At 37.8% G+C, this 24,262-nt stretch overlaps 1 protein-coding gene and 1 pseudogene across 2 annotated transcripts in view; one reads left to right on the top strand and one right to left on the bottom strand.

Annotated features, from left to right (window-relative positions):
- Positions 1 to 24,262, top strand: part of IMMP2L (inner mitochondrial membrane peptidase subunit 2) — a 922,093-nt gene that overhangs the window by 309,625 nt on the left and 588,206 nt on the right. The window lies entirely within an intron of this gene.
- On the bottom strand, positions 18,104 to 18,539 carry LOC116759690 (annotated as a pseudogene).

A 24,262-nucleotide genomic window follows, 5' to 3' on the forward strand; every position in this document is an offset into this window, starting at 1 on the left:
AATCATCTATAGCCTCATGACTTGGAAAAGAAAACCCTGACCCCATTAAAACCATTAATTTTCTGTTCATGACACCATCAGATTTCAGTCATTTTGGTCTTTATTCATGTATTCATTAATTTAACAAATACTTAGTAAATCCCTGCAGTGGTAGAGTGAACAAAACAGATCAAAGTCCTTGCCCTCATGAACCTTACTTTATGGTTGAGGAAGACGGACAATAAACTAAATGAGTAAGATGTGATTTAAAGTATGTTTAAATTTGTGTATGTTAAATGGTGGTAAGTGCCACGAAAAAAGATAAAATGGAAAAGAGGAGTGGGGTTGTGTGTATGTGAGTGGACTGCTGTAATTTTGAATAGGGTGGTCAGGGAAGACCTCGCTGACTGGGTATCCAGTCGTTTCCTCAGTCATCATGTAGTGTCTACTCCTTAATGCGTACAACGTCTGTATTTCTCTTCCCATTTCCCTGAATAGAAACAGAAAGCTCCCATTGCATCTTTTCTTGACCACACATTCTCTCTGTCTCATATTCTAAGACATCCATTATCCTGCCTTGAGTCTGAAGAAATCAAACCTGAGTCCTCTCACCCCCACCCACCTCTTAAGTCTTCCGTGATTCCTCATTAAGCACAGCCTCGCCACCAGGAGATTCAAGCCCTTTGTGACATGGCCCCATCTCCTCTTCCCGCCCACCTTCCCTCCTGCTTGGACAGGCCACTTTTCTGTTTTTGTTCATTGAATGCTCTTCTGCCAGTTGAAACTCTGACCATCTTTCACAGTCCACCTCAAACGATGTCCCTTTCCATACAGTTTTCTTCGGATCTTCCCCCCACCCCGCCCCCACAAAAAAAAAAAAAAAAAGAGTTCCAGTTCCTTCCTTTAGGGTAAGAATTGGTCTCTTAATCAGCTTTTCATTAGCACAGCTCTTGGTACATAGTAACTGCTCCATGAGGGTTTGTTGAATCAAGTTGAATGATATTTATCAGTTTCCACTGAGAATCAGAAATCTCAACAAAAAGTTGAGATTGCAGTCTGGATTCACTGCTGCCATGAAAATACACTGCTCATGAAAATGTAGCCAAGACATAGGAGAAAAAAAATGTTTAATAGAATATATTTTAAACAGAAAGAGGCTTTCAGAAATATAGCCTGTTCTATGTTCAGGGACAGTTGGAGAGAATGAATTCCTGTGAACTTAACGTGGGAAGCAGGCTGTCAGCTAAGCCATGTGGAAATGACTCTGCCTTAAATGGTTTTCTGCTAAAATAAGCAGGATTTGAGAAATGTTGTCTATATCTTTAGGTTAGTGCTAGATTATCTCACAGCTCTCTGAAGCTCATCAAGTTAATAATTGTTTCCAATGATCTGTAAACAAGCTTGCTTTAAACAATTAACCCTTTTACTTATTTGTATAAAAGACTTAGATAACAAAAGATTGGAAGTTGATGGGGTCAGTTCGGGATATCTGTGTCCTCGCCCATTGGTTCCTGCCTTGAGTATCATGCTGCACAGCTATGGGTACCAAAGACTTGCCCCTGGGAGATTTATTATTTTCTCCACCTGATCTACATTTACCACGACTTAGGAGCTGCTGCTTCACTAGTGGATGGAGTCTGGGGGTGGGTGGACGCTTGCTTCTATACACAGTGTCCTGGCAGTAGGGTGGAGGGGTAGCCTCCCTGTTGGCCACATGAATTTTCCCTGGATGCTAACCTTACTAGCTAACCTTCTCTGTAACTACTTGGTCAACTTCTGGTCTGTCAGTTTCGGTTTCTGGTTTGTAATTAATTCATGGCTACAGCTGGTATCCAGCCCTAAATTTCCCATCCATAACTAAATTCCTCTTGGGCAGAAACCTAAAAAAAAAATTCCTGCTTCGAGGATTAGTTTCTTCTGGGCAAGTTTTCCAGAAGTGTACTTGCCAAGAGGGAACATATAAAACAAAACAAAACAAACAAAATCTCCATCTGCTGTTTCCAGCAGAAATGATTTGGAAGCATCTTTCCTACCTCAAGGATTAGACTGTTGGGCAAGCTAATAGACCCAAATCTGGATCTCTTCTCTTAGGTGAATGAGGCCTTTTAATCCTGCATAATTTTAATGATAGACTTAACTCAGTGCCCTTCTTTGATAAGCACCATTCTTCTTAAAATGAGATCTGTTTAAGAAGTCTCATTTTAAGAAGAGACAGGTAAAAAGCAATGAATTATTAGCCTTTGCAACTCCTTTTTTCAAGTTTTCTGTGTTAATATGTGGATATTTCACTTTAAGTGTTAATACTTTATTAGTAAGAGATGCAGTTGGGGATTTTTATTAAACTTCGAAGCTGAGTGTGGAGAATCATGACTGTATTTACTATGTCCGTCTGTTAATATACTATTACCGACCCAATCACCCTAGCCAGAACCTAAGGAATCATTTTTAGATAAAAACCTGTGTGTTCTACCTTTTAAACATCTCTTCTTATTAAGGTCACTAGTGATTTCCATGTTGCTAAAATCCAATGGACAAATCTTAATTCTCATTTTTCTTGACTATAAGGTGAGGTGACACAGATGAGCATTCCTTCTTCCTCGGAATAACTTTCTTCACATGGCTTCCAGCGAAGCCGCCACACTCTCCTGGTGTCCCCCCCTATTTCCCTAGTCACTCCTCAGTTGTTCTTTCCTGTTCATCTTCCTCTTTCTGATCTCTAATTACTGGAGTCCCCCGGTGCTCAGTGCTTGGACCTCTTCTCTAACAACACTGTCTCTTGGTGACTTCATCCAGGCTCATGGTTTTAAATACCATCTAATGCTGATGAAGCCCAAACTTGTATGTCTATTCTAGACTTCTCGCCTGAACTGCAGATTCATATATCCAGTGGTCCACTTTCATCTCCATTTAGATGTCTGATTAGATTCCAAGTCCAAAATATCCAAGGCAGGGCTTTCCTGGTGGCGCAGTGGTTGAGAGTCCGCCTGCCGGTGCAGGGGACATGGGTTCGTGCCCCGGTCCGGGAGGATCCCACATACCGCGGAGCGGCTGGGCCCATGAGCCATGGCTTTTGAGCCTGCGTGTCCGGAGCCTGTGCTCCGCAACGGGAGAGGCCACAACAGTGAGAGGCCTGCATACTGGGGGAAAAAAAAAAAATCCAAGGCAGAACTCCTGATCATTCCTGTGAAACCTGCTTCTTCCATAGTCTTCCTCATCTCAGTAAATGGCTATTTTATCCTTCCAGGTTCTTAGGCTAGAATACTTGGGTTTATGCTTAATTCCTCTTTTTCTTATACTCCTCACCTAATCTGTCAGAAAATCTTGTTGGTTGTATCTTCAAAATATACCCAGAATATAAATATTTCCACTACCTCTACCTCTCCAAGCCACCATCATCTTTCACCTACTTATTATAATAACAGGTGTCCCTGTTTTTGCCCTTGGCACCCCATTCTTTTCTCAAAACACAAGTCACAATTACTGTGTCATTGTTTTCACTCCAAATTCTTCAATGGTTTCCTATCTCTCAGTAAGTGGGAAAGGCCTTACAATGGCTTATTAGGCACTATAATTTCAGCCCCACATTTACCACTCTGAACTCACCTTTTTATGACTCTCTTTCCAATCATAATGTTCAGCACACTGGCTTCCCTGCTATTCCCCTCTGAGCAAACAAATAGGACTAGACTGTCAAATCAGACAAACGTGAATCAGAAATCTTACCCAGCGTTACTCTATTAAGTGATGTCAAGGATACAGGCAATCAAAGAGCTTAGGCAAACTAGAGAGAGGTCCAGGATATCAAGGGAAACTCTCAAGGTCCTTCCCACGTTCGACCTGATCCTCTGGCTTAGAATAGATGAGATATCCAAGTGGGGTTCATGAGATTACCCCAGAGAGAAGGAATATTGAAATTATGAAACATCTCCATTTTAACCTCTAGAGAGTTGTATCTGTATATGATACAGATATGATATATATCTGATAAAACACTATACAAGGAGACATATCTCACAAATCTTAGGTTCTCTTTACTATAGATAATCCTGAACTAGGGACCTCTGGCTACAGGCATTTCAAAGATTGTCTCTTCCTCCTGGGTGAATATCATTCATCTGCTTATTCAGAAGTCTAGGTAGCAAAGGGTTTAGAGAGCTAACTGCCTTCTCTGTTACCTTCATCCAGCCCTTCCCATCCCACCCCCCAACTCTTTCCTCCTACTCATGCAAGCACAGTCCTGCTATAGGTCATTGCACTTGATCTTCTCTCTTACTGAAGTGCTCTGGACCCAGATATTCTCATAGCCTGCCCCTTACCTTCCTTCAGCTCTGTACTGACCTTCTTGGTGAGATTTCAACCCCACTCCCAGATACATTGTTTTCCCAGCCTTTCCCCTTCTGTACTTCTTCCTGTATAAAATAGTATTATTTCACTTATTCATCTCGTTTATAGATCGTTTGTGCCATTAGAAAATAAGTTCCATGAGGGTTGAGGTTTGTGCTTATTGCTGTATCCCTAGTTCCTAGAACAGGACCTGACAACAGTGGGTTCTCATTCTGTGCTTGTTGAATGGATTACCGTTTCTCCTTCTCTACTAGTGGTAGTATGGTTGAGGACCTCATCATTTCTCACATCGATTGCTGCCGTCATCTCCTAAAAGGATTCTGGCATATTGTTTCCAACATGATCTTTCTAAAACGCAAAGCTGCTCTGTGGTCATATCGTATTCCTGTTTAAAATCCTTCAGTGGCTCCCCATAGACTTCAGGATAAATTCCATATTTCTTAGCATGACACCCAAGGCCCTGCTTAACTCTCCATCCTCATTGCAGTCTTTCTTTCACTCATGTGCTTTTCCCCTCATTTTGTTCCTGAAGTTTTGTGCCTGAAATGCCTGTCTGAATCATCTGAATAACTGGTTCCTTGATGACTTAGCCTAAGGCTCTTTCCTGTAATGTTTCACCTTCAAGTGATTAATTGAAGGCCTTCATGCTGTTTTGTGAACATTTGTTAACAAATATTTGTATTTTACCCTTGACCTTCTTGTTTTCAATCGATTCACCTTTTTTCTTCTCAAGTATGTACATTGTAGTTCTTTGTGATCACCCCACATTTGAGGAATGACAGGTTAACTGATCTTCAATTCATTTCTCCAAATATCTGCTTCATTCAAATTTGTGATAGAAAGAAGCATATAGGAACACATCTTATATGCTTCTTATCATTATTTTATTGATGTTCCAGCAATTTATTTATTAGCCTTCATGCAAAGTTGTGGGGTTTAGTAATAATACATTATAGTGCTGGAAAAGAAAACATGCTTTGTTTAGTTATTGATTCAAATGTCCTTTGGAAAAAGGTGTTTTAGAGATGTATAGGGCGTATACTTTGTACCAGTGTAATCATTCACTGTGTTGTTTAAGCAAATAAGTTAGTTTAAATAAGCTCATAACAAGTTTTCAATTTATAGAGAAATGAATCAGTAGGACAATGAAAGGTGCAAAGTCTTAGAAGAATTTGCCTTGTATAATAATTGAAGAATCACTTGAGTAAAATCCCCACTGAACTAGCTTTTGTTGGACGAAAGAATGCAATTATATTAAAAATTAATACTTCAGTGTAATGTGAAACCAATGCTGCCTGAATTATTATGTGCCAAATTAGGTTGCTGTAAACAATAGCAAAATGGGTAACTGCAAATGAAAGCACTGAGTTATTTATACTTGAAGTAGCATGTTTAATGAGATGCAGTGAAAGCAGAAAATGTTTAATTTTGTAACGGGTGACCTGAATCAATCTGTCCTACAGAATGTCAGGCTTCAGATTAATTTTCAGTTAAAACAAGGTAACTGAACAACCACCCTTATTAATATATAATATGGACTATTTTATATTACTCTTTTTTAGTAAGAGATATGGCATCTTTTGGGGGAAATATTCTAAGTTCCATATGAAACACTGCCAGCCAAATTAAGTCTTGGTTGGTTTTTTTCATCAGAGAATCTGAGAATGATTTGTTTCTTTCTAGTTGGATTATATTAAGATCTAATAAATCCCTTGAAGGAAAAACTTGTTTTGGTATTTGTCTGGAATATAATTGTGTGAGTCTAGTCTACTTTTATAAATTACAGGTAGTTTAAGATGATTAAGTTAAAATGATGGACTCGTGTCATATTTAGAAAGATCTCTGGAGTTGTTGATCTACCCAGATATTTTTTAGTTAAGTACCTGAAACTGCTTCTTGCCCTTGTGTTTTCCGTCTTTTAGAGGCATTACAATTCAGGTATTTTGAAAACTTCTTTCTCAGAGGGTGTGAATTCAGTGTATGATAATTTGGGCAATTCAGGGCAGAGAGCTGAATTATTGAAGGGCCATTTTGCACCACTTGAGGGGCGCTCAGTTTTATGAGTTTCCCGTGACAGATACGGAAAAACACTTTACACTTTTACTCAAATTAAAAAACTTTTCACTCTAGGCAGCCTGGTCCTCTGTGAACAATGGACATAAACTGAACATCTGTGTGATAATGAGAAGCTGCAAGTATCTTTTAAAAGTGAAACTGCTTATTTGTAAAAGTGAAGTGCATTTTGTCTTAATCCTCCTTCAATGGGAGGTTTCCTTGATACATCTTATTCATTTGGAGTTGGCTTCCAAACTGAATTAGAAGAAGAAATAACATGTAGCATCTTATACAATGAACCAAAATGTGTCCCTAACATCACACTTGTAACCACTTTAGTGTTAGGAATGTTATCTTATTTCTACATCTGAATTCTGCACAATTGTGAAAGTATGGTATTTTTAGAGAATATTGATTAGATTCAAACATTATTTTACAAATTCAAAAATTACTATAGTTTATTTGTGCATCAGTTGGAGATGTTTGGTTTAAAGGCAAAATGAAGTTTGATAAATGCCATTTTGTTATTCTGTAACTTTGGTAAATAGATGTTTTTGTATTCAAAAACTTAATTAGCATAATACTTTAAAACAGGAAGAGCAGAAGGTATTTTTTTATGTGCTTGCTAGAATATTATCTAAATCAAGCAACTAACTCTTTTAAGTAAAAACAATCTCACTTTTCCAAAGAAACAACATGCAGTGTTGTTTAATCTCTGCATGCTTTAGTTTCCTTTCAGAGAGAAAATTTTTCATGGTTTATTCTTTTCAGTGACGAGGATTTAGACTGTTACAGCTATTGAATATCTCTAAAAAATGCAAGAAAAACGTCAAAAGCATTTATTGTTTCCAGAAACATTCCTTGGTAATAGTGGCTTTGAATGATAGAAAGCAGATAAAGCTAGTATGTGGGAGTTATTTTCTGGTTAGAAACAGCATATAGATAGATAACCTTTTCTTGAAAAGAATTTTAATGTTTAGTTAAAACTTTTGGTTTGGGCAATGATTACTACAGATGCTCTCTGTACTCTGATTGTTCTAGAAATGCTCATGTTAACCAGAGCGTGAGCTTTGGAATTAGTAGACTTCATTTCAAATCCTGGCTCATCTATCTGTGGCTCCTTTATTTTTTAGATCCTGGGCATAGTGCTTACCTTTCTTGAGGCTGATTTTTTCTTCACTTGTAAACTTGTATTCATAATTCGTAATCCCCAGGGTTTTATTAGGGTAAAGTTGACATACATGTGAAATTTTTTGTTAATTATACACTATAATAATATTATTGGACTTCCCTGTCAGCACAGTGGTTAAGAATCTGCCTGCCAATGCAGGGGTCACAGGTTTGATCCCTGGTCCGGGAAGATCCCACAAGCCATGGAGCAGCTAAGCCCGTGCACCACAACTACTGAGCCCGTATGCCACAACTACTGAAGCCTGTGCACCTAGAACCTTTGTTCCGCATCAAGAGAAGCCACTGCAATGAGAAGCCTGTGCATTGCAATGAAGAGTAGCCCCCGCTCTCCACAACTAGAGAAAGCCCACGTGCAGCAATGAAGACCCAATGTAGCCAAAAATAAATAATGTTATTATTTATTATTATTATTAGAAGGTGCTCTATAAAGATATCTCATAATGAGTCATTTTAAGTGGAGAATTTTTTTGTAAAATGAATGATCTACACCTTCCTTTCCACCATTCCTCTGTTCTACTAATTTTATACTCTGAAATTTTCAAACACTGTGTTTAAAATTGTATCTGACAACATTGCACTTGTAATATGTCAGAACACATTCTAGCCTCATGGAAAATATGGTATTCAATTTGTGGTTGAATTATTTTCTTTAATTATGATATTTGCAGTACTTTTGGAAGAGAAAATAGTCTCTCAGTATTGGCAACCATGTTGATCACTATGGGAAGAAATGCTTTAAAAATGTATTGGTAATAAGCTTTGAAGTTTTCTTCACGTCGTTTGGTGCTGAATAATATTCCATTGTTTGAATGTACCACAGTATGTTTATTCATTCACCTACTGAAGGATATCTTAGTTGCTTCCAAGTTTTGGCAATTATGCATAAAGCTCTTGTAAACATCTGCATGCAGGCTTTCGTGTGGACATAAGTTTTTATTATTTTGGGTAAATACTGGGGTACTTGATTGCTACATTTGCAGTCAACTATGATTATAAGGAAAACAATCTTTGATTCCCAGTTAGGCAAAATATTAATTCCCAGTGAAGAATCCCATTGTTCCCATTAATAGACATATATTACAAAATAAATCTATCCAGTTATTATTGTGGGGGTTTTTAAAAATAAAAATGTGAGGAAATGGAAAAAAATGCACTGATGTTAGTGATTATAATAGTAGGAGTTGCTGGAGTGCAGGTGGAATTGCTTACATAAGTAGAAGTTTTCATCAGTCTAGAATTACTTGATGTATTAGTTTGGAACATAGATTAAAAATAGGAAGTGTTTATATCTGGGTATGGGATTGTGGATAATTAAAATTTTTATATCATATTACTTGAATTTCATTTGAGAGTTGCATATGTTTACTATGTAAATTAGCATTGATAAGAGCTGAAGATTATTTTCCAGAAACAAAATATTACAGACTAGATAAGCATTTGTATGTAGCTTGATTTTTTTTTTCTTTTCTTTCTTTTTTTGTCTATAAAATGTTAACACATTGGGCTCATCAGTTATCCAATAAACTAGTATTAGGTATACTGACATTCCACCATGAGGGTTGAAGTAGTACTGTGAGTACAGTACTGGGCAGTGAAATGGCCCATTTCAGAGTGTCATCCATGAAATAGCATCCTTTTGTTCATTTCTGTTTACCAGATCAGAGATTGATAGGTGAATTAAAAAATGTTCCATAATGGCTATGGTCTATATTTTTAAGCTTTCCTCTTTGCAGATTTGCATATATTCAAAGGCTTTTAGGATCATTCCGGAATGCTTAGGACCATCCACTTTACTTTGAGATGAGAAAATTCAAACCAAACAAAGGCAAACAGATTTCTGCCCAAATGAGAACAGGTTAACTTACTTTTCTCTGCCATTAATAGCCACCAAAGCAAAATTTTTCACTCAGAAATCTCTTCCAATGAAGGTATTTGGGGAAAAAATGTTTAGCTCAAATCTGGGATAACTTGATACCTGTACTCTGTGACTTAATGAATTTGTTCTAAATGATCTTGCTATCTGTGGAGTTACATAATTTCTGCAAATATTTTCATGTGGTACTTTAGCATTTTGAGAAACATTGATTTAGTTGGTGGTGTTTAAAAATTAATGTATTTCACCTAAGAGTCTTGATTTCTGGTTTTCTTTAAACGTTATATGAGGGCATGCTGCACCTAAAACTCTGCCTGGCAGTGGTTTTGGGGGCTGAGTTATCATCGCAAGTCCTCCTGAGTTCACTAAGGGCACCACTGGGCCTGTTCACTTGCTTATATGACTTGCCTGGCTTTTGAAAGCATTTGACTTCATGAGCTTTGGCCTAAATACTTGTCTGACTTTAGATAAAGTTGTTTGTAGCAGGTTTTGAGAGCCTTAATACAAGTTGATACATATTTTGTGATTCTTTGGTTACTAACTTTGACCCCAATTAGTTTGTATGATTTGGCTGAAACACAATCTTTAGATTCCCCTGACAAAAGCTCTTGGAGGGGTTCCTTCCATATATCATTGATGTTGCTTTTCATGACCTTGGCTTTGCCTTTCTGTAAAGGGCTTTATTTTCTGGCAGTCCCCACAGCCAAGCAGAATCACATCTAGCTTCTTACCTCTGAGCCTTGCGTGTTCTGATGTCTGGAGCACTCGCCCACCCTCGTTCATCTGGCTTCACATTGTCCTCCTCCTCCCTGGACAGCCTTCCTCACACTCGCTCTTCTTAGCTTGCCCACCATGCCTGGCTGAGGGCGCGTTGAGACCTGACAGGCGCCATCTTTGTTGCACTCTATACCCACTCACTGCAGGTAAATATTCATTTAGTAAATGATTCTTAAGTTTTTCTCGTGTCATTTATGAGTCATAGTTCCCTCTTGGCATTGACCTTTAGGTAGTTTACATTTGGGGAAGGGTTTCATTTTAGTGGAGGAATGATAGACCTCCCCCAACCATGTCCCACCGCATCCCCCCACCTCCTCCCCTACCCCTCCTCTTCTTGCTTCCTGTAAATACTCTAGGCGAGACCTTTTATCACAAAGAATTTTATTGGATTACAATGTCTTTTATCTTCCATATTCTCTTTCTTACCATATTTTCCACTTACAATAAAGTTGGAAACATTTGTAGAAATTAGAGGAAGCCTAGGCAACATTAGTAAAATTTGTGAAAATTTTTAATGCTCATCATATCATTTTTACTTTAGAAAACATTTTATATAGACTCAAACTAAATCTTCGTTCTTGTAAATAATGACACTGTCGATCTTAGAAACTAGTAACTCTTTAAATATATTTCCAGCGAGACTCTAAGGTTTTAGAGTAATAATAGAAAACACAATTTTCTAACGATTGGGACTTGGAAAAAACAAGTTCATAAATCTGAAACAATATCAAAAGATATCTCTGAATAATTATCTTCATATTGTGCCAGTATTACTAATTTTAAATAGGCTCTTCACGGGTTCTCAAAAATATAATTTTATTTCAGATGTTCAAAATGCCCAATTTAGTGTTGGCTCAAGCCTAATGCAGTGTTGGAGCCATGTATTATTCTTTAGAGGCTGGTATTCATTTCCTTTCCTGCCCTCCATCACAAGTTATTCCCTGTCCTTTATCCCTTTTCCAATGGCAATGTCCACTAACCTTTATCTTCTCAAATCTTGTAACAGCTATTTAAAATACCCTTGTGACAGTATTTAGGGTGCTTGCTCATCTGTCATAATACTTTCGTATCTCTGTAATCTGTTTGCCAAGTCTGAGTTGACACTGCTCAGTTCAGAATTTTTTCATTGGCATATTTCTGACGGCCCCATACCCATTCATCAATGCGGGCGTGTGCGTGTGCATGCACGCACACACGCACACTCTTTGACTTTCTCTTGTTGGTTGATGATGCTTACCTTTTACGTGATATATGATCATCCCTACCACCAGATGAATAAACCATTGCTTCATTTGAACCCATTCCTGAGGGAGAGAATCCTTCATGTGAGTTTGAGATAGAGAGGAAGATCATTCTTCATACTCTTGAATGACCTACTTTAAGAAGCGATGAGGGCTTCCCTGGTGGCACAGTGGTTAAGAGTCCGCCTGCCAATGCAGGGGACACGGGTTCGAGCTCTGGTCCAGGAAGACCCCACATGCCACGGAGCAACTAAGCCTGTGCACCACAACTACTGAGTCTGTGCCCTAGAGCCCATGAGCCACAACTACTGAGCCTGTGTGCCACAACTACTGAAGCTTGCGTGCCTACAGCCCATGCTCTGCAATGAGAGAAGCCACTGCTATGAGAAGCCCACACACCACAACAAAGAGTAGCCCCACTTGCTGCAACTAGAGAAAGCCCGTGTGCAGCAACGAAGACTCAATGCAGCCAAAAATAAAATAAAATAATAAATTTTAAAAAAACAGTGATTATTGGTAAGATTCTGAGATATGTTCTCTTCTTTTGTTAAAGCAAATTCTGTTTCTCTTTTCTGTTCTTGTCATAGCTTTCACAGATATGAGGTGTTTTGTTAGAAGAGAGTATACTAGGTGGGCCTTCAGAGCAGATCTTGTATTAGGGAATAAGACACATGAAGAAAGCAGTGACAGAGTGGCATTATGTTTTTAGATGTAAGATGGAAGTTCAATAGAAATAGTATTGTTCCCCCAAATGGACAGCTTTTATCTTTAGAAGCAGTTTGTAAATTTTTAGTAACAAGAAGCAGATGTACGGAGTTAAGTCTTTTACTTCTCTAAAGTTGAAAATTTTACTTCTGTAATGGATATAAGCTCCCTGTCATATAGGATTATAGCCCAATACAGGAAGGACTTTAAGATCTGTTGTTGAAATGACTACTCTCCATGCAAGAATATCAACCTTAACAACTTGAGAATTTGCTAGTGCAGTGTTTGTTCCTGACAGTTTGCTTCAGTTATATTGCAGCTTTTAATTCTATAAGAGATTTAGATGGAGAATTACTAGTGATGGTGAACACTTTCAGCATAAGTATTTCATAATTCAACATATTAATAAATATATATTTCATATTCAGCATAATAAATATTTCTGGAATGATTGAATGGCAAGTGAACAAGGCAACATCAAGCTTAAAAAATGCTGTTTCTTCTGAAGTGAACTGCTGTTTACTTGGCATAAAAAGAATAAGGCAGGTTTTTCGGTAACAGTATTTTTGACCTTTAGATACTTGAGTCAGAAGAAAAGTGCACAAAAAGATTTGTTATAGGACAAAAAAATATCATACAGTCCTCTTTTCTTCCCTAGTAAAATACAGCTTACTAAATATAACAAAATAAGAAATGGTTATGGAAGACAGGATGATAAGTTGTTTCTAAATAATTGAATCATTATGGAAGATAATAGTATGTCAGAACCCAAACTTACTTCATTGAGGAATATTTATACGTTTACTTCTCTTTGCTTTTTGGAAAAATTCTAGCATGTTCCTGTTCCTAGCCTCCCAAATTTGCTCTCCTTCAATCAGTAGTCATGGTCTAGCTGTGCTTTTGGCTTTGGTTGAGTTGGAGGAGCATTTAGAGTGGTCATCTGACATGTCTGGAAATTTGGTGATGCACGAGGCCTTCAGAACTAAGAGAAATGGTTAAAAAAAAAAAAAAAGCCCCAGCTAGCTCATTTGCATAACATGAATGGCTCACTATGTGAAATACAGCTGATGCACGGGCAGTTCAGGTGAATGAATTGTTCTCTGTGGCCTGTTAGATTTTTTTCTCCACTTCAGTAACTGCTTGGAAATGAAAATCATCTGGGCCCCTGGGTTGTGAAGTATTGTTGTCATGCAGTTCCCTTTTGTTTTCTTTTATGCTCGAGAGTTGGAGCTATTAAAGGCAGCTTCATTTATTGTTTAGTTGAATCAGAATGACTGCAATTCCACAAACAAATTGGACTTCAGTTAGGAGTGCTTTGTTATAAATAATCTTGGAAGAGATTGGATTCTTTCCTAGCTGATATACTTCAGCTGTATGTTAAAATCAAAATCTCAAAGGGATTGATTTATTGATGATCTGAGTGATAGCTGAGCAACATACACCTGTCCTCATCCTGCTCTCTTTTGCTGTCTCTAATTCCCTAGTGTATTCAGCAAAAGTTTATGGTAAGGGAAATAAATATTCTATTTTCTGAATTATTCTTTTCATTTTAGCCTCCACTTAAAAAACAAACAAACAAACAAAAAAACACCAAAATAGTTCTACAATGCACAGCCCTTTTAGTGAATACTTCTTCATGATCTGGAAAGAAAACCTGTTTCATAGATTGGTTAAGGGTTAGGTGAATCATATTTTCCATATACAATGTTAGGACATTTTGAAATTTAACAATATGTTTTTTGCTACAGGCTTCAAATACCTAAGCAATACCTGTAAGCACCTCCTTTCATTGACTGTAAAAAAAAAAAAAATTTTTTTTTTTGTCCATTAAGGTGTATTTATTAAAGTGTCCATTAAAGTGCTTCAAGTTATTTGGTGCATAAATCATCTGGAGACATAGAAAATCTGGTAGTTTCCTCCTTGGTGGAAAAGATATGTGTGTATGTATGTATGTGTGTGCATATGGCATGTACTTTGTACTTACATATAAAGATAAAAGTGAAAACTGAGCATACATTTGCTTAGACCTTGGTCCTTAACTATAAATGCCATAATAAGTAGCACTTTGCTTCCTTGATTCATAAATGCTACTGTGGTCAGTTATACTGTCAGTAACAATCATTTCATGTAAGTAGGCTAAGTTGGCATTAATTTTCTTATACATTGTTTTTTTCTTGCTAGACACTTTACGTGTGTTATTTAACTTGAAGTAAATAGTATCTCCTTTTTTACAGGTGAAAAAATTAACATTTAGAACTGTTAAGTGACTTACCCTCAAATCACACAGCTAGTAAGTTGTAGAGCGAGTATTTACATCTCTGTCGATCTAGCTCCAAAGCTTATGTATTTCACCCTTCCTTTCTACTCACTGTCTCCTATAGAGATAAAGTTTTGACAAAGCAGATCATATTTTCAATTTGATACATGATAGAAAACAGTGGTGAATGTGTTTAAAGTGACCTTTTTTTTTTTGGAAAGATCTGTTTATAAATTAGAATTGTTATTTTCCTCAAATGAGGCACACGCATGGTGACTTGGAGTATATTAACATGTTTTAGATGAATACACTCTTATTCATAATATTCAAAAGCATATTAAATTAATAGTTTTAGAAAATAAGATGCAGGGCTTCCCTGGTGGCGCAGTAGTTGAGAGTCCGCCTGCCGATGCAGGGGTCGCGGGTTTGTGCCCTGGTCCGGGGGGTTCCCGAATGCCACGGAGTGTCTGGGCCCATGGGCCGTGGCCGCTGGACCTGTGCGTCCGGAGCCTGTGCTCCGCAACGAGAGATGCCACGACAGTGAGAGGCCCGCGTACCACACACACAAAAAAAAAGTAAGATGCAAATGTGAATTAAATGTTTGTCTAATTCAAACATAAAAACATAAGGTATTGTTACTTTAAGGTGTTTCGAGCAAGAATGTGCACATAACACTGTAGGGTTGACCTGTGCTGATGTGCTGTTACTGTTGTACCACATGTGTTTTAGGTGCTCTATGGTTTACCTTTTAAAAGCATTTAGTGTTCATAAGGTATAAGGTCTGATGTCTAATGTGCCGTTGATAAACAGTTCATTGTGGCAGAAACTTAGGAGTGGGGGTTGGAATGGAATGATGACGTTTACTTTTTCTGACACGCCACTAGCATGCTTCAGAAAGAAATTTGACAAAGCTAATTGGAGAGACTACCAAAACTATAAAGTAGGTCCATAGCTTAGACTTGTGAGTACTAGCCTTTATAACAGACTTGACAGCAACACAAATCTGTTAAAAGAAAATGGAACTGTCCTTGACATGAAAAAATGGGATTGTCATAGATACACCACGTTGTGCAGTTTTTCCTTTTAATTACTGTATGAGAATAAAATCATGTTTTGCAGCTGGTCCTTCTTCATTTTCATTTGCCTTGACTAAATCTCACACCTAGGGGTTTGAAACATGACAGACAACAGGTGTGAATCTGTATCTAATAAGTGACTGTAGTTTCTGTCCTTCCTTTAAAAATTGGCTATGTTGTAAACATCTGTAATACTAATCAAGACAGCCTTTTCCCCTTACTTTCCATACCATGGTTAGATTATATGTCTGAATCAAATCACAAACTTAAGTCAAGTTATTAAATTACTCTTGCTAGAAGAATAGATTTTAAAGGAATGATGAGTTTCAGTCAGTTAAGTGCAGCTGGCAAGCAGCCATTCATTATGGCCTAGTGTGACATTGATTTTTGACTAGAAGAAATGGAAACATAGCAGTAACTGTGTATCCTTAAGGAAACATTATATATTATTGATGTACTTTGTCTCCTTAAAAGCCACTACCAAAACTTTATTCAAATTGAATTTTGATTGTACTGATAAGGAAATCTATTCATAGTCGAAGTCAAAACATTCATTATTGTGAAAATAAGATGCTAATCCCAAACTATCACCGTAGCAACTATTTCTACCACTGTTATTTAAGGACACAAGGTGTTTTATTATACACAAGACCTCTTTTTTAAAGCAAAAATTACAAAATACACTTAATTACATTTAGTAGGAACACGTGGGCTGACTCATTGTGCGGATTAAATAGACTATCGAAACAAAATCAGTTGATTTGGCTCATTTTTTTCCTCCTACATTTTCTCCAGTGATTACTGCTCTCATCTACTTGCCAAATTGATGGGAGTTGGCAGTAAAAAATAAGCAGTTGAAAATATGGGAGATTAAGTTTTCTGAATTTCATAGAGGGAAAAATTACAAGAGTTGGTCTTAACGGGTTGATAGGTTGCATTATGAATTGTCTGTTTTCAGTTACAATCACCTAGACCTAATTTTAGAACCCTTGCCTTAAGAGAATGTTATTTTTGTTTTCCATATTTTGATAAATACGGTAGATTTAACAAAGAAGGTGTTCATAATTCTTGCATGATTTGTCTTGTCATTAAGTGTCAGAACCTTAGATTCTAATTGTATTAAGTCTGTGAAAATTAACAGTGGAAAGTGGTACAGTGTTTAATTTGCATAAATTAGGCCTTGTTGAAATTAGTGTCTAGGATATTGAATATTGGCTTCAGGGTCTGATCATACTGAATGCTGTACATAATAAAGTCTATTTGTGTAAGGCAAATAAACGAAGGGGGTGGTTTCAGGGACAGTAGGTAATATTTAGTCACAGCTGTAGCTTGAATAGCAAACTGGCTACCGGATAGTGTTGAATTTAATGGGGATTTGAGCCAGTCATTCTCGTTCCAATTGGCAGAGACCTGGAATGAGTCCAAATTTGCGTATGAGGAAGATGTTCTGAGGCAGAGGCCCTGGAAGGGTTGCTGCTGCTTTGGACGTAATGACAACAAGCCTGATTCATCTTCTTCAGCTAGGTTGGGGGGTACATCTTGATCTTCTCTACTCCTCCTCCACTCTGATGATGAAAGCTACAATTATTGCAATTATGGCAAGTATTACACGCATTCCCACTTAATTTTCAGAATAATTCTGAAAGGTAGTTATTCTTTTTTTTTTTTGTGGTACGCGGGCCTCTCACTGTTGTGGCCTCTCCTGTTGCGGAGCACAGGCTCCGGACACGCAGGCTCAGCGGCCATGGCTCACGGGCCTAGCCACTCCGCGGCATGCGGGATGTTCCCGGACCAGGGCACGAACCTGTGTCCCCTGCATTGGCAGGCGGACGCTCAACCACTGTGCCACCAGGGAAGCCCAGTTGTTATTCTTATTTTTACAGATGTGAAAATTAAGATTCAGAGAATTTAAAGAACTTAATCAAGGTCATTCAGCTAATAAGTGGCAAAATTTAGACTCAAACTAGGTCTGTCTGATTGCAAAACCTTGACTTTTCCATCCACCACCACTATTACAAATTATAAAAAAAATTAAAATAATTTTTCTCTGTAACATGTCTATATTGGGTCAGCTTTCAGTTCAGCTTACATCATAAAAGCTATTTTCCCACATGACTATTTTACCTTCTAACAGATCTTTTATCACTCATTCTTCTTTTAGGTCATTTGGAGTGGGGGCTTAAAAGGCAGGCAGCTGCTGGATTCTGTTCCTAGACTGACCCTGGAATCACCCCTGCCCTGTTTTATCTGTCTCTGCCAGCTTGCAAGTGATGCTTTTCTGCATCTCCAATCTTTCAGGCTTTTATAATATTAAGTTATTGAGTGTGTACCATATATAAGACTCTCATATATAGTATTAAATCAGTAAATCATGGAAGAAGGAGAAAAAGGAAGAGGAAAGAAGAAAGAAATTTGTTAGTTTGGGAAATTGAACATTTCAGAGACAGATTGGGTTTACTTCAGAAGCCACCTTACCAGTCCATCTCTGGTGTGCTGTCTGTGTTACTTTCCCACTGAGCTGAGGTCTCCCAAGTGATGGCTCCTGAGTTCATATACTACTAAGTGATTTTTTTTTCTTTTTTTTTTTAAGCTTTGAAGCATTTTATTATAAAAAGCTGGTACTCATATACATAAATGAGTAAGAACTTAAAATTCATCATACATTTACTTCATTTTTTAGCTTGACCTTCTAGTAAATCTTTAGCTTCATTGATTTTGGCTGCTATATAAGGAGATCCTCCCTTGTCTGGGTGATTTAAAAGCATAATTCATTGATGAGCAGCTCTTATTTTTCCCTTATTGGCAGTAGGGCTTACACCTAGTATTAATGCTGCTTCCCATTTTGTCATTTTGGGTTCAAACCCATCTCTGTAATAGACACCACTGAAGGCAGATTTTGGTAGACTTTGAAAAACTTGTTTTACTTGAGGCTCCACATGCTTCACGGCTTGCAAAGCATAACAGCCTGCAAATCCTGCAGCAGCAATGGTCAGTCCAGCTGCTACCACTGTACTGGTTCCCACTACCATGGGAACTACCATGGTTCCCCCTGGGCTCCTCTGCTTCCACCGGGAGCACAGTTCATCCCACCCCACCAACTCTACACCTTTCGATTTTTCTTTTCTTTTTTTTTTATGAAAAAAGCCCCCCAAATGAGTCAGTACGGTGAATTAATTAGGAAAAAAGTATGCATTTCTATGAGATTTGTAAGCTATTTTTATTGGTGCTTGTGAATGCTTTAAATTGAAGATTCTCTGCTCCTGATATTCTAAACTGCTTCTAGGTTCACAGAAACAAACACACTGGCAAAAATTCTACATCCTAACTTCTATCTAAATTTCATAAGAAGGATAATTGAAGTGTCGTTATGTAAATTCACATTTTTTTGGTCTACACTAAAAACTGTGAAGAAAATAGCTGTAGGAATATTAGGCATGTATTCATTCATTCCACATTTATTATTTCTTTTGTATCATGTGTGATATTGAATCTTTTTGTGTGTGAAAATGATTTTGTTTAGTCGGGGTTTTTATTTTTGAGGAGTTTTTTCCCTGTTTTCCATTTTGGATTGTCTTATGATTCAACTTGACTTTCTAGAAGGCACTCTGAAATTTGACAGTATTCCTTATAGAAGTAATTACTATACTTGACAGTTGTATTATATGATATTCTGTGAGAAATTCTCAGAGGAGTATCTCAGTTATTTTCAAAGTGTCTCCACTTTAAAAACTTTTTTTTTTTTTTTTTTTTTTTTGCGGTATGTGGGCCTCTCACTGTTGTGGCCTCTCCCATTGCGGAGCACAGCCTCCGGACGCGCAGGCTCAGCGGCCATGGCTCACGGGCCCAGCCGCTCTGCGGCATGTGGGATCTTCCCGGACCGGGGCACGAACCCGCGTCCCCTGCGTTGGCAGGCGGACTCTCAACCACTGCACCACCAGGGAAGCCCTTAAAAATTTTTTTAATGAGCGTTATAGTAGTATTTATTCATGATTCTCTGACTTACTTTATTTTGCTCATTTACTCAGTCATCGTTGATTCATTCATTTTCAGTTAATAAATATTTACTAAGCCCCTAACATATGTGTTGCTCTTGGCAGATGAAATGGATATATTTCCCTTATGACACTTATCCTGTGTTGAGGAAGACAGATTAAACAAAGAAACACACTAAGTTGACAACTGGTGTGAGGAAAAGAACAGTGTGTTATGAGAGAGGCAGCAACCCACCTGAGAATGCGCAAACAGGGAGGGCTTCATTGGGGAGGTAAAATTGAGCAGAGATCTGATGGATGCTGAAGAGTTATTTAGCTCCATCAAGATTTGGGAGAAAGGCTATGTACATGTAGTTAGCCCTCTGTATCCACAGATTTTGTATCTGGGGATAAGGAAGGCCGACTGTACCGTGTCATTTTATATAACGGACCGGAGATTTGCGGATTTCGGTGTCCATGAGTGGTCCTGGAACCAATCCCCCCACAGATACTGAAGGAGGACTGTACCCTAAGGAGGGAACGAACTGGCCTTTTTGGAAGAACCGAAGAAAACCTGTGTGGTAGTTAGAGTAAAGGCTAAAGTTATGCAAGATGGGGTTTGCCATTTGACGATTTTCATTTCCAGGCATGAAGTGAAGTTTGCTAAGCTTTCATGCATTGTTTATAGTAGTAGGAAATATGTGATGGTGTAAATATCAGAATAATTGACCTTAACCATTTGAAAAATGGAGACAGCTTTGTGTTATGTTAGATGTCAGTTTTTAAATACTTGGAAAGGTAGACAGACCAAGTAATTTGATTGCTGTAGGACTTGTGAACAATTCTTGGTTTTAGTTTTATAAATATTTTTCCTTGGGTTTTGCATGTACACCCATACACCACTTATTTAGCTGTTTTTCTTTTAAGGAAATCTTGTATTGTTTATTAAAGTGTTTAAGAAAATCTCTATCAAAATTTTATTTACCTACCATATTATCTTTAAAAAGGCAGGGTGGAGTTAATTTCCTCATTTGCTTTGTGTGTTATCTTCTTGCAAAATGAAAACCCAAAGTCTTTTTCCAGATTACTGTTGTAAACTAAAGTAAAACATAAGACATACTAACCTACGGGTTTTTGGATGTGTACGAATGTGATTCTTTCAGGGACAGTGTGATCCTTGAAATAGCAATGTAACCTAAATATTTTATTAAAGAGCTGCTGGAAGTGAGCATATGTTTTGTTTGTGACTAGTATAATTCCTTTTGTATGTCACCGTCCAAAACTATTAACTCCTTTATTATGATATTTATTATTATAGAAGATTCCAGTTGCATTCTTTGTTAAACTAACTCCTCTTAAGTTCTGCCTTGTGGTCCCAAGTGTTGTCTTGAGAATGTTTTTGTCCCTTAAGGTGACTTGAAATTCTTTGTTGCTTGGGTGCAAAATTTAAATATATTCTCTCTTTATTCCTTCCAAACTCCAATATATTACTAGTTGGCTAATCTGATAAACTGGTTAAGGAGAATATGTTTATTGGTTAACGCTAATGTCTTGTACCTTAATTAATTCTTTCACTATTTTAAAACCAAAGGAATAACAAATGCAATAGAATATTACTGTGAGTTGAACATAAGCGATCTAAAATCTGTATATATTTCATAACTTTCTCTTAATTTACGTTTCTTAAGTACTGTTTTAGGCTAGATATATTATCTTAAAAAATGGCATTTTTGCCATTCTGCTATCCTATCTGATTGCTGTGCCGAATTCCTCGTCTGAGCTCCAGACATCTGCATCTAATTATCTGCCTGACATCTCCACCTGTGTATCTCAAAGGCCCCCTCAAACTCAGCGTCACTGCAGACTGGACCAGGTTCTCTGCCAGTGTTTTCTGTCTTAGTGAAGAACAACCACAGCACATCCGGTCGTGTGAGAGCCACGTCTCAGATCTATCCTTGGAACCTCTTGCTACCTCATTCCTCGCATTGCTTCCACCACAAAGACCTATTGATCTTACATTCATCCGCTGCCGTCCATCTCCAGTGACGCTGAGTCCAGGACGACTACAGGCATTGATTAACCTGTGTCTCTTCATCTACTCAGCTTCATATAACCTTTTGTCCCACTTGATCCAAAGTGATCTTTTGAAAATTCAAGTTTGCTATCATGTGAATAGCCTTCATTATCTTCACTTATTTTAAGATGAAGACCATAGTTATTAAGGTAGCCTCAATGTCCCCATAAAGTCTGTTATCTGCCTGCCTCTCTAGCCTCACCCTCCCCATTTTCATGTAACATTTGAAATAAAATAATGTATGCAAAAAAACCTATAAGTTGTAAAACAAACAAACAAAAACACCAAAAAACCAAACCAAACAAAAAACTGAACAACCACGAATCTGCCCCCCAACTTAAAACTCACTGCATCTCCCTGTGGGTGCCTCTTCATTATCTTTATTATCATTATGTCTTCCTGCTGAGATGTAAACACTATCCTGATATTTGTATTTTTATAAACCTTTGCTTTACAAAAACAAATAGCATGATCTGAGAGAGAGTGAGAGAGAGATTGATTTTCCTTACTTGGAGATTTCCCTTACCAGCAGTGCATTAAAACTGTTTTGTTACTGAGTCTACTTGTATGACCATTGAAGGTCTCCCCAAGAGTTAGTCCCTATGTCACCTGAGGTGAAAGTCTTTTTCAGATTCCTTTGCTTACTTAGCTGTCTATATTCCAGCTTCGTTGACTGTTAATTTTTGTTCCTTGGTGATCGCTCGTTTTTCCCTTCCTCCAATCCCTGCCCATCATAGGGATTCTGTTGCTTTTGTCAGATCTCGCCTGCTCCCTGTTAACATCTGCCCATTCTTTTTTTGTTGTTTTTTTTTGTTTGTTTGTTTCTTGCGGTACGCGGGCCTCTCACTGTTGTGGCTTCTCCCGTTGCGGAGCACAGTCTCCGGACTCGCAGGCTCAGTGGCCATGGCTCACGGGCCCAGCCGCTCCGTGGCATGTGGGATCTTCCTGGACCGGGGCACGGACCCGTGTCCCCTGCATCGACAGGCGGACTCTCAACCACTGCGCCACCAGGGAAGCCCAACATCTGCCCATTCTTTACTCCCAACTCAAGCATTTCTTTTCCAAATAAAACTTTCTTTGTCCCCCTTCCTCAGTAACCCCAAGCCCAAGTGAGTTTCCTTTGTTCCAGATATTCCTAGGTCTGCATTTCCTTTCTTTAGATTGTACCTTATTTTGTAATTGCATAGTTGGTAATGTGTTTGATTACTGCCTCTCTCTCTCTCTTTCTCTCCCCCGCACCCACTCACTAAACTGAGGAAAGGGTATCATAGCATTATAATATCTTTAGGGCTTGACACAGAGCTTGGCATCTGAGTGGTGCACAGCAATTACTTACTGAAAAAAGAAAAGAATGAAGAAATGAATGAGTAAACGTAACTCTACCTCAGCCTGAAGTTTCCTGTAAAACAGAGCTAGCATTGTCCCACATTCATTTTCTTTCAAGATAAGCTATGAAGTTTAAGGTTTCTTGAAATTATACAACACTTTTATAATATAATAATAGTGTCATCAAAACTATTTTAAAAATAAGGGTAAAATAAGTATTTGATCTCGTTGATCTTTCTTCTGCATTTCTTTGCTTTTCAGTCTCTTTATTCCTCAGATCCCTATGTGATCTAGAGTATGGAGGCCCTTGCTAATGTTTGAGTTGATATCAGACCTCAGTAGGTACTTGTGAAGTGAAGAAGTGAATTATTTACAAGAAACTATCCTTCACGTATATTAAATTGGTTGTAGAATGATCCAGTGTTGAAGAATACTGAGCACCAGGTACCCCACTTTCATCATTAAAACAATGCCCTCAGCACACCTTTCTCTTTTCTATGCCATCATAACAAATAAAGACCTTGTTACTTCATCAGCTCATTATCGTTTGGTTTCTATTTGGTGAAATCTAAAGAGATCTTCTGTGGTTATGGTTAGAAATTTATTAAAACATGCAAATCCCTGTTTCATAAAACTCAAAATAAACCATACGCTAGCCATCCTACACTATCCAGGGTTCTTTTTGGAATTACATCTAAGAGCTGAGAAAATGTAACACAGAGATTTTTACCAAAGCTTACATAATCTTCAGTTCTTTACATTTGGGCTTTTTCTGAGCATTTCTCCAATGTAACATTTCCTATATATTTAGACATAGTAAATGAAAAAAATGCTTCTAATTGAACCTTATCAAACATTTGCCTTTGAAATGCAAAAGCTTAGTGCACCCTAATGGCATGGAGTATTTTAATATATGCAATAATTCCTTTTCTGTTTTAGTCAAACACCCTGGAAATTCCTCATTAAATCCGATTTTATCCCTTATTGAGGTCATTCCCCATGATAAATTAAGCACTTAAATGACACATGTTATCCTAGAAAGATGGAAGATGGCTGGGAGGGGCCTGGGGTGGGGTGATACGGGAGCATTTGGAACATGTGTAGCACATTCAGCAGGACCTTTCCTATCAGAAACCAGGGAGGATTTCAACTCTTAGAAAAAGTGGTTTCCTTGATTGCCTGACTGTAATGTTCATAGCCAGAGCTGATAAAATCATAGCTGGTACATATGTATCACTATCCTAACCCATAGTTTAGATGCTTTTAATAATTGCAGTATTTGAAGTACAAACTACTAGGTATAAAATGAATAATATTGTAAGTCAACTATATTCTTCAATATAAAAAGGGAAAGGATTCTTAAAAAATAATGTTCAGTATTTTCTTTGAAACA

The sequence above is a fragment of the Phocoena sinus genome, chromosome 9, assembly GCF_008692025.1.
Source record: "Phocoena sinus isolate mPhoSin1 chromosome 9, mPhoSin1.pri, whole genome shotgun sequence".
NCBI lineage: Eukaryota > Metazoa > Chordata > Mammalia > Artiodactyla > Phocoenidae > Phocoena > Phocoena sinus.